General features: G+C 35.8%; 1 pseudogene; it reads left to right on the top strand.

Moving 5' to 3' along the window:
- The first annotated feature begins 2,581 nt into the window (after positions 1-2,581).
- Positions 2,582-14,399, top strand: part of LOC111153414 — a 66,403-nt pseudogene continuing 54,585 nt past the window's right edge.

The raw sequence follows: 14,399 nt of genomic DNA on the forward strand, positions 1-14,399 counted from the left end.
TTCTGGGAGATGGACATTAAGGAGGGCATGTGAGGTAATGAGCACTGGGTAGTATATAAACTGGTGAATCACTGAACTCTACCTATGAAACTAGTAATACACAACATGTTAATTAATTTAATTTAAATAAAAATATATAGCTAAACCCAAAAACGTTATTTAAAAATAATATGGTAGGTTTTGTAAAAAAAAAAAAAAATAGAGAGAAAGAGAGGGAGGAGAGATATTTCTGATCATTTGCATATGAGAAGGGAGGAGAAGAAAACAAAAACCATTGATTTTTACTTGAGCTGAATATGGTGCTAGTATTTAAAAGATAAATAATGTAAAAAAACAGGTTTTGAGGTGGAATAAAATTTTTTGGATGTAATGTTTGGATGCTCTGTTATATCCAAATAGACATATTATTTAGGCATTAGGACATATACGCCAGACAAAAGTATGTGATAGACAAAATATACATATATATTCATACTTTTCTCAATACAAATCATTACCACATATATGTAGTTAAAGCCATTCAACTAGATGAGAGAGATCACATTATAAATGTATGAGATGAGTTAAAAGTCGATATTATAACTCCAAATAAGCGTTATAGTATACTACACTATTTTAGATGAGGCAATTATAATTCGGTGATGAGAAAACAACTCTATAATGAGTTAAAAAGCACATATAGAGGATCAATGTAATTACAATAATTTTACCCTTTTTCTCTGCAAATTCCAAGAATGTATATTTAATATGTAGCTTTTTAAAAATTATATTTTTATGTATTAATATATATGTTAATATCTATATAAAAGATTGTCTCATTTAGATCAAGGCTAGCATAAATAATGCTTATAATTTTCCAGTGGAAATGTTTTGACAATTAGCACACATTGATACGCTATGATTATTGATATGATATGAGTCCACGCAAATTGCACATAGAGCCTAACCAAAGACAATAGAGGAAGACACATACGAATATAGATTATATCAGCACAAATAATTCGGCTTAGAAAGGATCTAAGAATCATCCATTTAAAGTAACCCATTATACAATTGAAGAAACTGAGATCAAGATAAGGACTAACTTGCTTTAGGAAAAAAAAGTACCTTTCCTTTTCTGGCATGAAATGTGCAAGACAATCTGGGTTCACCAGCAAGTTAAATACTAACTCTTAGAAAGTTGAAAACTTTCAGCAATGAACTTAATAAAGCAAGAAAATCAATGTACTGAAGACTGGGAAACTATTTCAAAACGAAAAAATATTTACAAATACAAATGGGAAGACAAAAGGCAAACTTCGGAGTTTACCATTTAATATCTCTTAATATCCCTGGCTTGAGTGTCTGTAAATCAGAAAATCTAAATCTATCTGATAGTTTGTAGTATCAGAAGAGATCATGTGGGTATACGGTAGGCATTAAACAAAAAGGAATTCAAATGACGGCTTTGGTTACGGTAAACACAAGCACCTCCCTTGTGTTGGCATCACTCTGAGTGCTTTACTTGTGCCAACACAATCATCACGGGAACTATATGAAGCAGGCTCTTTTAGAGACCATGGTTTACAGAAGAGGAAACTTAAAGCAGAAATGTTAACTATTTTGCCAAAAATCTTCTGGCTACTACGAGGCAGAATTGGTATATAAACCCAGACAGACTCCAAGTTCGACCCTCACCACCCTGTGATACTACTTATTGAGGAGGTGAGTGCATGCATTTATTTATTTATTTAAGATTTTATTAATTTATTTGAGAGAGAGTGTGTTTGGACAAGGGGGTGGTGGCAGGCAGAGGGAGAGGAAGAAGCAGACTCCCTATTAAGCAGGGAGCCCGATGTGGGGCTGATCCCAGGACCCTGAGATGGTGTCCTGAGAGGAGGGCAGCAGCTTCACTGCTGAGCCGCCCAGGTGCCCAGAGATGAGTACATTTAAATGGGTCGACTTAAGCAATCCAATATCATTCAGGATAAAATACTGTGCTTGTGATGTTTACCACAAATGTTCATTTCTAAAAAAGAAATAAGTTATATGGAAGCATCTAGTTAAATAAATGGTGATGGGGTGCCTGGTTGGCTCAGTGGGTTAAGCATCTGCCTTCAGCTCAGGTCAGGATCTCAGTGTCCTGGAACTGAGCCCCACATCTGGCTCCCTGCTCAGCAGGGAGTCTGCTTGTCCCTTTCCCTCTGCCTACTGCTCCCCCTGCTGTGTACTTTCTCTCTCTTTCTGTCAAATAAATAAATAAATAAAATATTTTTTAAAAATGATAATAAGTTTTTATATGATTTTGTTAAATGTAAGGCAAGTAAGGTTGAAAGGGATAATTTGGTATCTTGCAAAGTGTAAAAATCTTAATACCAACTGTTTTGGCTTGTCAAATTTTGAGAAAACAATTATATCATACGACTTGAGAAATAGGCAATTAGTGTGCCATATTTGGGATGCTACCTGAAAGGAAAGAACACAGGTATTGGGTTATGAGCCAGGATTCAGAGCAGAAGTGTAAAAGAACTGGGAATGAGAGATAAGGACCCGTCTCCACTACAGAACAGGCCAGGAACAGACGATGTGAGATGTGGAGAAGATGCCGAGGTATAGATGTAAAGATGAGTAACGAATGTCTGACCTAGGATTACACAAAAAGAGTCAAACAGCGTAAAACCCAGACCAAGGCAAGCTCTGCCAGGTGTATTTTCAATGTTCTAACAGGTTTACTTTGCACTTTTCTCCTGCATTCCCCATGGACTTGAGGGAGGTAGATCCTATCCACAGTGTCCTTTCAAGCTGCCAAGTGACTCATGCAGCCCTGATGACGCTCACAGTCTCCAACGGTGAAACGGCTGCTTCAACAGTGTTGTATGAAATGGTGGACCTGGGACTGGGAGACATTACTGAGCCATTTTATTAGTTTAGATTCTTAATGACAGAAAATTTCCCAAATCCCTCAAGGTCATAGTTGCTGTCACATTTTGCTTTGCTTACATGTCGCTCAAGAATCTGCAAAAGTTAGCCCACTAGAGAGAAATTTCAAACACTTCCATCAACAAGTAGACGAGGAATACCTAAGTGACACCAAATACCAGTCTATATTTCTCAGATTTCACTTGACATGGTCACCGAGCATTGCACAATGAGTCCCTGAGCAAACACAGGTGTCCCATGCAATGTTAGGGACACACCTGGACACACTGCCTAGATAAGTGTTCAAAACAACCCTCTATAACCAGATCAAATCATAGATCCTTTATAAAAGGTCCTCTGTCTTCATTAGGGAAAATAAGGTATTTATTCCCACTACTGCCCGTCTTTTTCTCCCTTCTATATTACATTTATGGGAGGTAAATTTTTAGCTTAAGGAAATGGGAAGAGGAAAAGTGTCTGTCCCATCCACACACTGTGATAGGACATGGATATGTTTTTTAATTCTGAAAAGTTATTCCCCTCTAAAATTCCCTCCCCAATAGAAAATGCATTTTATTGACATCTACTTACAAATATGTGTGCTCTTTCTCCTTGTTTAAGTAATATTTTGGAGCAAACACGTGATAGGAATATAAAAGGTAGTTACATAAAATGGAGAATTTGATTCGTTATAAACCACAGGTAATTATGAAAAGAAAAACAAAGATTTTAAAGGTCAAGGGAACAGCCATCTGCTTAATAACCAGGCCATCTGTGAGAGATAATTCAAGGCCAGTTAAAAGCTCAGACAAATGGCTACCCTGAAAGATGTCTCATATGTTATCTTTATCTGAACTCAAGGTATAAAGCATGAACTGGGTGAACATTAATATCATCCATTTTTATCTTTAAATCAATTTAAACGTGCCCTGTTAATTAGAGATAATACCCAGTTTCTCATAATTAAATTACCATGAAGAGGCATTGAGGTGAAAAAAAATCATATGAAATTTCATATTCATTGTAATTAGAAAATCGTACTCTACTGTCCGATATTTTTGATACAACTGGATGTTTATTAAAATATACATTGGACTTACATGTTATAGTATGTTTTAATATTTTTATAAATGCATACTTATATAACACATTTTTAAAAGCATTTAAAGGAAAATTGAGTTACTCAGCCAGCCAAATGATAAAAAGTAACCCCCCCCCATTTATTCCTTCCCAGTACATTTTGTCAGACAAAATAAGCATATAAACTCCTAAGTGAAATATAAATTATAAATGTGGGATGTGGGTCTGGTATTTTGAAAGGCCAGATTTGCAATTTACATTATTTTAAAACACCTTTAAACCTTTGAGATTTCTTAAGCAAGAGTAAGGTCCCCTCTCCCATTTGTACATTTCTCTTAATAGATCCTTAATTGAGTGTTTAATACAAAAAATATATTTTCTGCCCCTAAACATATTCCTAACATTTATAACTTTTCCTTAACCTACAGCTGTCAGTTTTCTTCCATTATTTACCCCAGTTATTTTTTGATGTTCTTACAGAATATCTATTATTTGTTCTAAGGTGCATTAGTCTGACAAATAAACTTAATGAATTATTCCATAGGTATTAGTTCCTAGGCGAATGTTAGATTGTCAAACAACAGAATCACACCATCTTCAATGGTCATTCAGTGCCCGCAAGTACTAAGCACCAAATCCGCACCGGATATGGTAGTGATCAGAGACCGGGCTCTCACTCTCCTGGAGCTTGCATTCCAGAAGGAAAGTTCAAGGAATCAGTGACTGCTTCTAAGATTAAATAGGAAAAAACAGTATTTTTTAAAATATTAAAATTTATGACCCAAAGATAAGCCGTGAATTTCTCCTTTCTTCTCTCTTCTATTATTTTCTCAATTAAGTCTAGGTACATGCACCATCATATTTTTTTATGACTAACTTTGCTATGTCTTATAAAATCTTTCAAGAGCCCAATGTATAAAAGGTTTCAATTCTATTTACTAATCAGTATTTCTAAGGTTTTTTCTGTTTGTTTTTCTGTTGTTGGTGATGTTTCTGCCTGTAAGACTTTATTCCATCTGAAGTTGATCTTTGAATAGTGCATGCGTTGTTAAATCAAGGCCATATTTTTTCTATATCATTTTTTTTCCAGCTTCAATTTTTTTTTTCAACTGTCCCATCTTTCCTTAACCTGACAAGTGTCTTTTGTCATCTACCAAATTTGCCTATTTATGGGATGTCGATTTTACTTCATGGATGAATCCTGAGTTAATGCCACAATATCAACCTTAATATTGCTTCATAATAAATCCTGGTATGATGAATAAATAGCTAGTTGTCCCTCTTGATGCTTTTCAGAAATTACCTCTTTATATCAATATTTTACATATTTGATAATTTTCTTATATATTTATTATTTTTGTTTTTGAAAGAGAGAGAGAGAGCAGGGAAGGGAGGGGAAGAGGGAGAGAGAGAGGATCTCAAGTGGGCTCCATGCCCACTTCAGAGCCTCACATGGGGTTTGATCTCATGACCCTGAGATCATGACCTGAGCGGAAATCAAGAGTCAGCCACTTAACCAACTGAGCCTTCCAGGTGCTCCTTGAGAATTTTCTTAGTAAGCTCCATGAATTACTGTGTTTTGAAGCCTACACAATGCATTAACTATGTATTTAGAGAAAATCTACAGCTTTAATGTATTCTTCCTATTCATAGCATAGTATCTATCTCTCTTAAGTTATGTCTATTATAGTATCTTTCAATAAAGTTGTATAATTTTATCTGATTAAAGTCTTGCAGTTGGTCTTCTAGTTTAATAAGTGAAATAAAATGAGAAATATATAGCTCTGAATCTAGAATTCTATTATGTTTTGATTAAATATTTGTTTATATTGGATTTGTGGAAATCTTCAAATATTTGTGTGGCTCAATGGTATTTATAAGAAGGCAACTTAAACACATTATTTTATTTCCACCAGAATTTTTTTTTAGAAAGCATGAGCATAAATAAAATTATCCATTTTTTCCTAACACCTACTTCTGTGTACACCAGAAAATCCAGAAATATTGATTCACTCATTAATTTGTCTTTATTTATTTTATCATTTGATTGTTATGTAGTAATTTACTGAGAACATCCTATGTGTGTAACACAATCAGAGACATATATGTAACACATTACAACAATAGCACCGACCTATTGTAATGCTGGAGTCTTTATTTAACCTTCTTGCTCTTAAAGGACATATTTTATACGTATCATTTAATTTTTTAAAAAAGTAACTCTGGGCATAAGTCCATATAAATGAATATAAGTAAAGTTTACTAGTGAAATATTTGACCTCTATTTCATGAAGGACCATGTATATATGTTCGTGTGTGTGCATGTGTATGAGAAACAAAGCAAAATTCTTATAAGGAGAAAGTTTTAAGAAAATGAAACTGTTACTAGTTGCATATAGAGAAGGAAGGATCTAGCTATTTGAAGAAAAACATGAGATGCATCTAGGAATGCACAGACATGCATTTATGTTTGTATTATTACAAAAGCGTTATGAATTTGATGGACACATATATAGGTATACTGTAAATGATAGGCTCTTCGGAAAAAATAAGTAAGTAATTGCTGACAAAGCATGTTTATGACCTAGAAATGACATTGCCACAGGTGATTAAGACTTACATGTAAGACCAGCTCGTGCCTGTAATTTGAAACTTGGTTGAACATCAGCTACATTTTATGCTTGTAGAAAAGCCAGGAAAGTAATTGGTTCTACTTTTAGCAAAAGCAAGTTCAGCATTTTGGGATTTCTTTCTTTTTTTTTTTTTTTTTCCTTTCCCTAACTGGTGTACATTTTCTCTCTACTCAGCTGAGACAAATGAAAAAAAGACAGAGGTTTGACTCAGCATTTGTGCTCAGATTCATTAGTATTATGAACCGAAGAGGAGGGAGGGAAATCCAAACCATTTCTCCTCTCTGCTTAAAAATTCAAATGCTATAAAATAAAAATATTTCCAAAGTATGTTAAAGTAAACAGGGGAAAAAAACGTAATATTTATTGAGCTCAATTCTTTCTGGCATTAATGCAGGGGTTTATAACTAGATATCTTATTTCTCTTAAGATTTAAGTAATATTTGGGGAAATTTTCAATCACTTAGGGAGCAATTTAGAAAATGCTATTTCCAGGACATGTGGTCGGAGATGATGTTTTAATTGGTCTGTTATGAAGACTGGCATCTTATTTCTAAGAGCTGCCAATGCATTTCTACTGCTCACTCAAGGATGAGAACTATTACTTTAACACATCCCCCTATTGTTCTGACTTATTTAGGAAGTCATTAATTTCCTTAGGCCATTGGGACATTAGAGACAGCTACAGATTAGCTAAACCCACATGCCTAATCTCTGATAATGAGTAAACAAAAGAGTATTTGTCTTTGGATTTTGAATTCAAGATTAGTATTCAAGCAGAGACACACCAAGGAGCCCTGTATAAAAGCAATTATATGATCAATCTGACTTCCACTCCTGATTTAGCCCTACTGTCAGCAGTTTGAAACACACTTTGATGACAAAGAGAGTGAGGAAGCCATAGATCTTTTATAAAAATGTTATCAGGGATGAGCCCTATTTAGCTCCTTACTACCTGATGAGTGTTACTTTCCCTCTCATCTAAGACGCATAATTTCCTGTCTATATCTTCTCTGTATTCTTCAGTTAAGACAGCTGGCCACAAAGAAAATGTCTCAAAAGACCCTTAAATTCTGGGAATTCTAGAAATAAAAATATCCACAGTATTTTTAAAGAAATGACAAAAAGAATACGGTGGAAGAAAAGACATATGAAATATGAAATAAATATGAAGAAACGCTTAGAAGATAAAGATAAGGATATCTTCTTCTGAACATGATGCAAGTGATGGTAACAGGTGACACTCCTTGGCTATTTCCATGCTAGTGCTTGTGGTGGGCATGTATGATTTGTATTCCCAGAACCCACCCCTAATATACAAATACAACTCAGGGAACACACATGTATACATTTAAGGAGTAGTTTCTCCCTCCTGTTGTCTCACTAGGGACTGCTAGTCATAATACTACCATACTATGGCCACAGGGGAGGGTCTAGGACCCAAACCAATGTATTTAGAATTCTTCTCTGTGGATTAACAGCAAGCAGGGAGACACGTGTTAGCAGGCTATTATTTTTTTCCAGGCATTGCTAATTCCCAGGTAGGCACTAGCTTATTTTTCAAATTTCTTTACTCGCGATAAAATCTCCCCCATTTGCCTACACCAGTTTGAGCTGTTTTTCTACTACCTGTCACCCAAAGATTGTTGATCACTGTGATAATACAAAAACATGCAAAATTTAATATGAGATTCAGTCATATGATAAACTGTATAAGAAAAAAAGATGGTGGCTTTTTCACTCACTCACTCTAAGACTTGTAAAGGAGATAATTGATTACTTTGAACCCTGCATGTCTTCATGCCTAAAGTAGAGACTGTATCAGCTCTTTCCTCCTGGTATCATCAGCAGGGTTGGGTGCAATTCCACACCTAACGCACAAAGACTGGCACGTAAAAAGATGTAAAGATGATAGTAGTTTTATGATTCACAGATATTTTAGTTAAGTAATATATTCCTAATTTTCCTAATAATTCCTAATATATTCCTAATAATGAGGAAGCAAGCTCAGAGAGGTTAAAGTAACTTGTCCAATGTCAGAACAATATAACATAACAATATAAGAGGTTAGGAATTCAAAATTTACTTGGCTCATACAGGCCCAAAATCTGTACATTATTGTTTCCTTTAATTTGAACTAAAGTGTGAATATAGGCACACAGACATAAGTACATATAAAACAACAAATCATATGTAGCCTTGTTTACACAAATTAGTACACAGTAACAATTTCTAAACAGAGAATAATCACACCTAGATAACCTCTGCCCTTATAAAGAAATAGAACATTCCAGCCCCCGCAAAGCAGTCCTTTTGTAGCCTGCCACAAATTCTCCTTTGGGATAACCACCATGCCTTAGTTTTGCCTGTTGTTAAACTTTATATAAATTAAATAATACAATATTTATTATTGTGTATTAAGATTTTTTACAAGATTTATCCATGCCATGGTTGGATTAGTGGTCCATTCAAAGTCTATTCAGTATTACATTGAATGAATATTCCAAAATTTATTTAACCAGTGTACTTATGATAAGTATGTTTTTCCAGATGAGAGATGCTACAGATACTGCTTTTATGAGTATCCCTGTACATATCCGTTGGTCTGTGTTTGTATGCATTGTTATTATATCCAGAGTGAAATTTCTGAGTCATAGGTTATACATATGTTCATTATAGTGGACTTGTCGAACTATTGACTTATTACACAAACACTGTTCGTTAATTTTAATTGCTCCATTTCCTCACTAACACTTAATATTTTCAGCCCCAACCCTTCTGCCCCACATAGGCTGTGTGTTCATGTTCCAGTGATGGTGTAGTGACGCATCATGACAAGTTTTATTTTTCTTCTCATACATTCATTGACATTTTAGCTATTCTTATTTTGTAAACTGCCATTTCCAACCTCTAGACCATTTAGTTTTCTATTTTCTAATTTATTTGAAGACACTGAGCCTATATTCTCTATATGATCTGGATATTAGTATTTTGTTGGCAATACTTATTCAAAAAATATTTTTCCACCCTGTGGCTTTTTTTTTTTTAATTCTCTTAATTGTGTAATTCATGAACAGAAGTTCTTATCTTTATTATTCAATTTATCAGTCTTTTCCTTTTGGTGTCTGGTGCAAGAATTCTTTGCCAGTCTTATGGTCATGAAATGTATGTTATCCTCAAATATCCATAATTTACTATTTTGTATTGCATTTCTATCACAAAATCTACTGAATTTATTGTTGTTAGTTTGCATGTGTGGTGTGGGGTAAGATATCTCACCCCTTTCATATAGACATAGATGAACCCAAACAACTTTTTGATGAGACTATTTTTTCCCACTGCATGCAGTGCCGTCTTTTTCTTTTTTTAATAAATCAAGGGCTCACATAAGTATATGTCTATTTGTGGACTAATAGTTCTAATTTTTAAAAATCTGGGGCCCCTGGGTGGCTCAGTTGATTAAGTGTCTGCCTTCGGCTCAGGTCATGATCCCAGGGTCCTGGGATCAGGCCCCGCATCAGGCAGGGCCCTGCTAAGCAGGGGAGTCTGCTTTTTCCTCTTCTTCCCTCCCTGCTCGTGCTCTCTCTCTCAGTCTCTCTCTTTATCAAATAAATTACACAAATCTTTAAAAAAATAATAAAAATCTCTTTACCCTTATAGCAATGCACATTCTTAAAATTATTGTTGAATTATAGGACTTGATATATAGTAGCATGTACCACCCAACATTGTTCTTCTTTAAAGACTTACCTGTGGTATAACACCAGGGCTCATGACGGGGGCTCCTCCACCAATATGTAAAAACCCTGGGTGAAAATATTTAATAGACACCAATTAGATTGATATGACTTAATTGCCATAACAAAAGATCTTCAGCATCATTAAATTCCTACCTGTAGCCTCAAGCAATAAGTCAATAGCCTCTGAAATGCTAGTGGAAGGAAAACTGGAAATTATTTTTTCTTTAATTGAACTTTTAAAAAAGTGGTGTTTCTAGAACTAATTTTCCTTATGGCTGCTACATCAAACATTTAATTTTTAAGAAGTTAAAAAAAAAAAGGAAAAAATCTTTCTGTTCTCCCATACCACTTTGGTCTATCAAAAATTGATATATAAAATGTAAATTCCAAATGACCAGATGAATTGTCTAGGCTAACTGCTGTACCTCTTGTATCTAGAACATAGTAGAAATCATGACAGGTGCTGTATATAAATATTTGTTCAAAAATGAATAAACATATGCCAAATTTTTAAAAATATATTTTTTATTTAACTCAAGCATATAAGAACTTACCAAACAAAAGTGCAAACAAAGGTGCTGATTTATTCTATAAATGCACTAGTGGTATTTAATGACAAACATCTCCAAAGTGCAGAACTCTAATAGTTACATAAACAGAATGTGGGTTGAGTGCACGGTTTCCCTTTAGGCACCATGCAAACATGATTCATATTCTACAAGAGGCTACCTCCAGTCTTCCTGAGCACAGAATGAAGTGTAGAAGACAGAAAATTATAATAATTTCAATTATATTAGCAGTTAGGGAATGAGGAGGGGACTCAAATGACAGAGTTATAAGACGAAATAAAGCACTCAAATGCATCATGTTAATGTCACACTAGACTAGTATTTTTCAGTAAATCCTGCTTCTACAATTTTGGCATGATGTATATATACATGATAGGCAGAATGGTTCTTCCAAATATGCTATGGGTATTTTGCAGATGCAATTAGGTTTATGGAACTTAAAAGATAGGGACCATTCCCTTGGATTACAGAGTTGGGCCCAATCTAATCTCACGATGTTTAGAAACAAGAGAACTTTCTCTTGTTGGAGGTGAGAATGTAAGGCAGGAGGAGAGTGACTTGCTGTCGGTGTCTGGGAAGATGGAGTCCATAAACCAGGGAATGCGGATGGCTGAGAACAATTTCTGGTGGACAGCCAGCAAAGGAACAGGACCTCAGTTCTATGACTGCTTGGAACTGAATTCTGCCAACAACCCAAATTTTCTTAAAAGGAGATTCTTCTTCAGAGGTACCAGATAAACTCTAGGCCAGACAATTCCTTGATTTCAATCCTAAGAGGCTTTAAGTAGAGGAACTAGCTGAGTCCACCTGGATTCACCTGGAATTTCTAAACATCAGGCCTGTGAAATAATTAATTTGTGTTGCTTTCAGCCACTAAATTTGTGAGAATTGGCTACATCAGCAATGGAAAATGAATATAATATCCATCTAGTGTCAAATTTTACCATAACCTAAGTAATTGTTTCAAGGTCCAAGATTTGTCTGTACTAATTCTGTTTCTGACTTTATGTGTATTGTGACTATCCATTAATTTTTCCAGTATCTTGCTGAAAGATACCAGCTTCTCCCTCCCTCCTCCTCCCCAATGCACTGCATAGAATCCTGTCTTTCTATGAAATAATATATACTTTGACTTGCTACATAGCTCTTTTATCTATTACCTAATTCCATTGTCCCATCTTCTCAAGCTCCCATTAAAACAAAACAAAACAAAACAAAAAAACTCAGGCCAGAAAGATGTCCAGTGCTTGTAGAATTCCTAACAGTCTGTGAAAATAGAATATATAGTATTTATATATATATCAATAATATATATGTACATAGTGTTTATATATGTAGCATTTATATACATTAATATATGTAGTTTAGTACTTATGCAATATATATAGTGTGTATACCTACCATATCACATAATGTAGTATATTATTATGTATTCATATTACAAATTAATATATAACAACTTATAATAATAAATATTGTTTAGTAATAAACAATATTATTTATTAATATACATTGATACTTATAACAATAAACAAAACAGTGAAACAGCTTCAAATCAATGGCATCCTAAATTTGATGAAATGCAATATGAGTCTGAATGTGTATTTCATGGATAATGGATAATAAATACATGCATGAGAATATATGTCTATATATGCATATATATACATATGTGTGTGTCCTCAGAAGAGAAAGTTTACTGAAAGAATGCATACACATTGATAACAGACAACAAAAGCATCTATTTTCTGAATTTACCAGCAGTCTACTTCACCAGTGGACTGGCATGATTAGGGTAAGTTTTCTTTTTTTTTAATATTTTATTTATTTATTTGACAGACAGAGATCACAAGTAGGCAGAGAGACAGGTGTGGTGGGGGAGCCGGTTCCCTGCTGAGCAGAGAGCCTGAGGTGGCCTGGGATCATGACCTGAGCCGAAGGCAGAGGCTTTAACCCACTGAGCCACCTAGGCGCCCTTAGGGTAAGTTTTCTTATGCTGCTGTTGTAGTTGTTTTTGCTCCAGAAAATGTTCTTTGGACTTCATCCCTTCAGAACAAGTTATCCATCTATGGAGCATTGGAAAATACTTTGAGATGAAAGTAAAACCTAGTCTTCCTATTATTGTACAGTTTTTCATTCACAGAGAGGTGACTCTCAAACATTCAAGCCCAAATATAATTTCTGGAGGCGGGAGGGAATGCAGGTAATAAAGAACATAAAAAAAGCCCACTGAAACTTTAAGGAAGAGGAAGAGAAAGCCAATCAGGAGAAGCATTAGTTGTGAAGTTTGAGGGAGAAGAAAGCTATGTAGTTCCAGAAAGTATAAAGAAATATGACTTTTTTTTTTTTTTTTAAGATTTTACTTGTTGAGGGAGGAGTCAAGATGGCGGAGAAGTAGCAGGCTGAGACTACTTCAGGTAGCGGGAGATCAGCTAGATAGCTTATCTAAAGATTGCAAACACCTACAAATCCAACGGGAGATCGAAGAGAAGAAGAACAGCAACTCTAGAAACAGAAAATCAACCACTTTCTGAAAGGTAGGACTGGCGGAGAAGTGAATCCAAAGCGACGGGAAGATAGACCGCGGGGGGAGGGGCCGGCTCCCGGCAAGCGGCGGAGCAACGGAGCACAAAATCGGGACTTTTAAAAGTCTGTTCCGCTGAGGGACATCGCTCCAGAGGCTTAACCGGGGTGAAGCCCACGCAGGGTCAGCGTGGCCTCAGGTCCCGCAGGGTCACAGAAGGATCGGGGGTGTCTGAGTGTCGCAGAGCTTACAGGTATTAGAACAGGGAAGCCGGCTACAGAGACAGAGCCGAGGAGTAAGCTCTAAGCTTGGGGTTACCTTGAACCAGTTGCAGGCTCGGTCAGCTCGGAGCGCGGCCGGAGGCAGGGTGACGGGAGTAAATCGGCGCTGTTCTCTGAGGGCGCACTGAGGAGTGGGGCCCCGGGCTCTCGGCTCCTCCGGGCCGGAGACCGGGAGGCCGCCATTTTCATTCCCGCCCTCCGGAACTCTACGGAAAGCGCTCAGGGAACAAAAGCTCCCGAAAGCAAACCCGAGCGGATTACTCAGCCCGGCCTCTGGTAAGGGCGGTGCAACTCCGCCCGGGGCAAAGACACTTGAGAATCACTACAACAGGCCCCTCCCCCAGAAGATCAACAAGAAGCCCAGCCAGGACCAGGTTCACCTACCAAGGAGTACAGTTTCAATACCAAGGAGAGCAGCGGAATTCCGAAAGCAAAGCACGGAACTCATGGCTTTCTCCCCATGATTCTTTAGCCTTGCAGTTAATTTAATTTTTTTTCTTTTTCTTTTTTTTTTCAATTTATTTTTCTTCTTCTGCTAAATTTTTTTAACTTTTACCCTTTTCTTTTTTAACGTTTTTTAACTAGTTTATCTAATATATATATATATATTTTTTCCTTTTTATATTTTTTTTCTTTATTGGTTTTCTTTTTTTAATTGTTTCTTTCTTTTTTTTTTT

This window comes from Enhydra lutris, unplaced genomic scaffold (assembly GCF_002288905.1).
Source record: "Enhydra lutris kenyoni isolate GAN:26980312 unplaced genomic scaffold, ASM228890v2 scaffoldscaffold32, whole genome shotgun sequence".
NCBI classification, from domain to species: domain Eukaryota; kingdom Metazoa; phylum Chordata; class Mammalia; order Carnivora; family Mustelidae; genus Enhydra; species Enhydra lutris.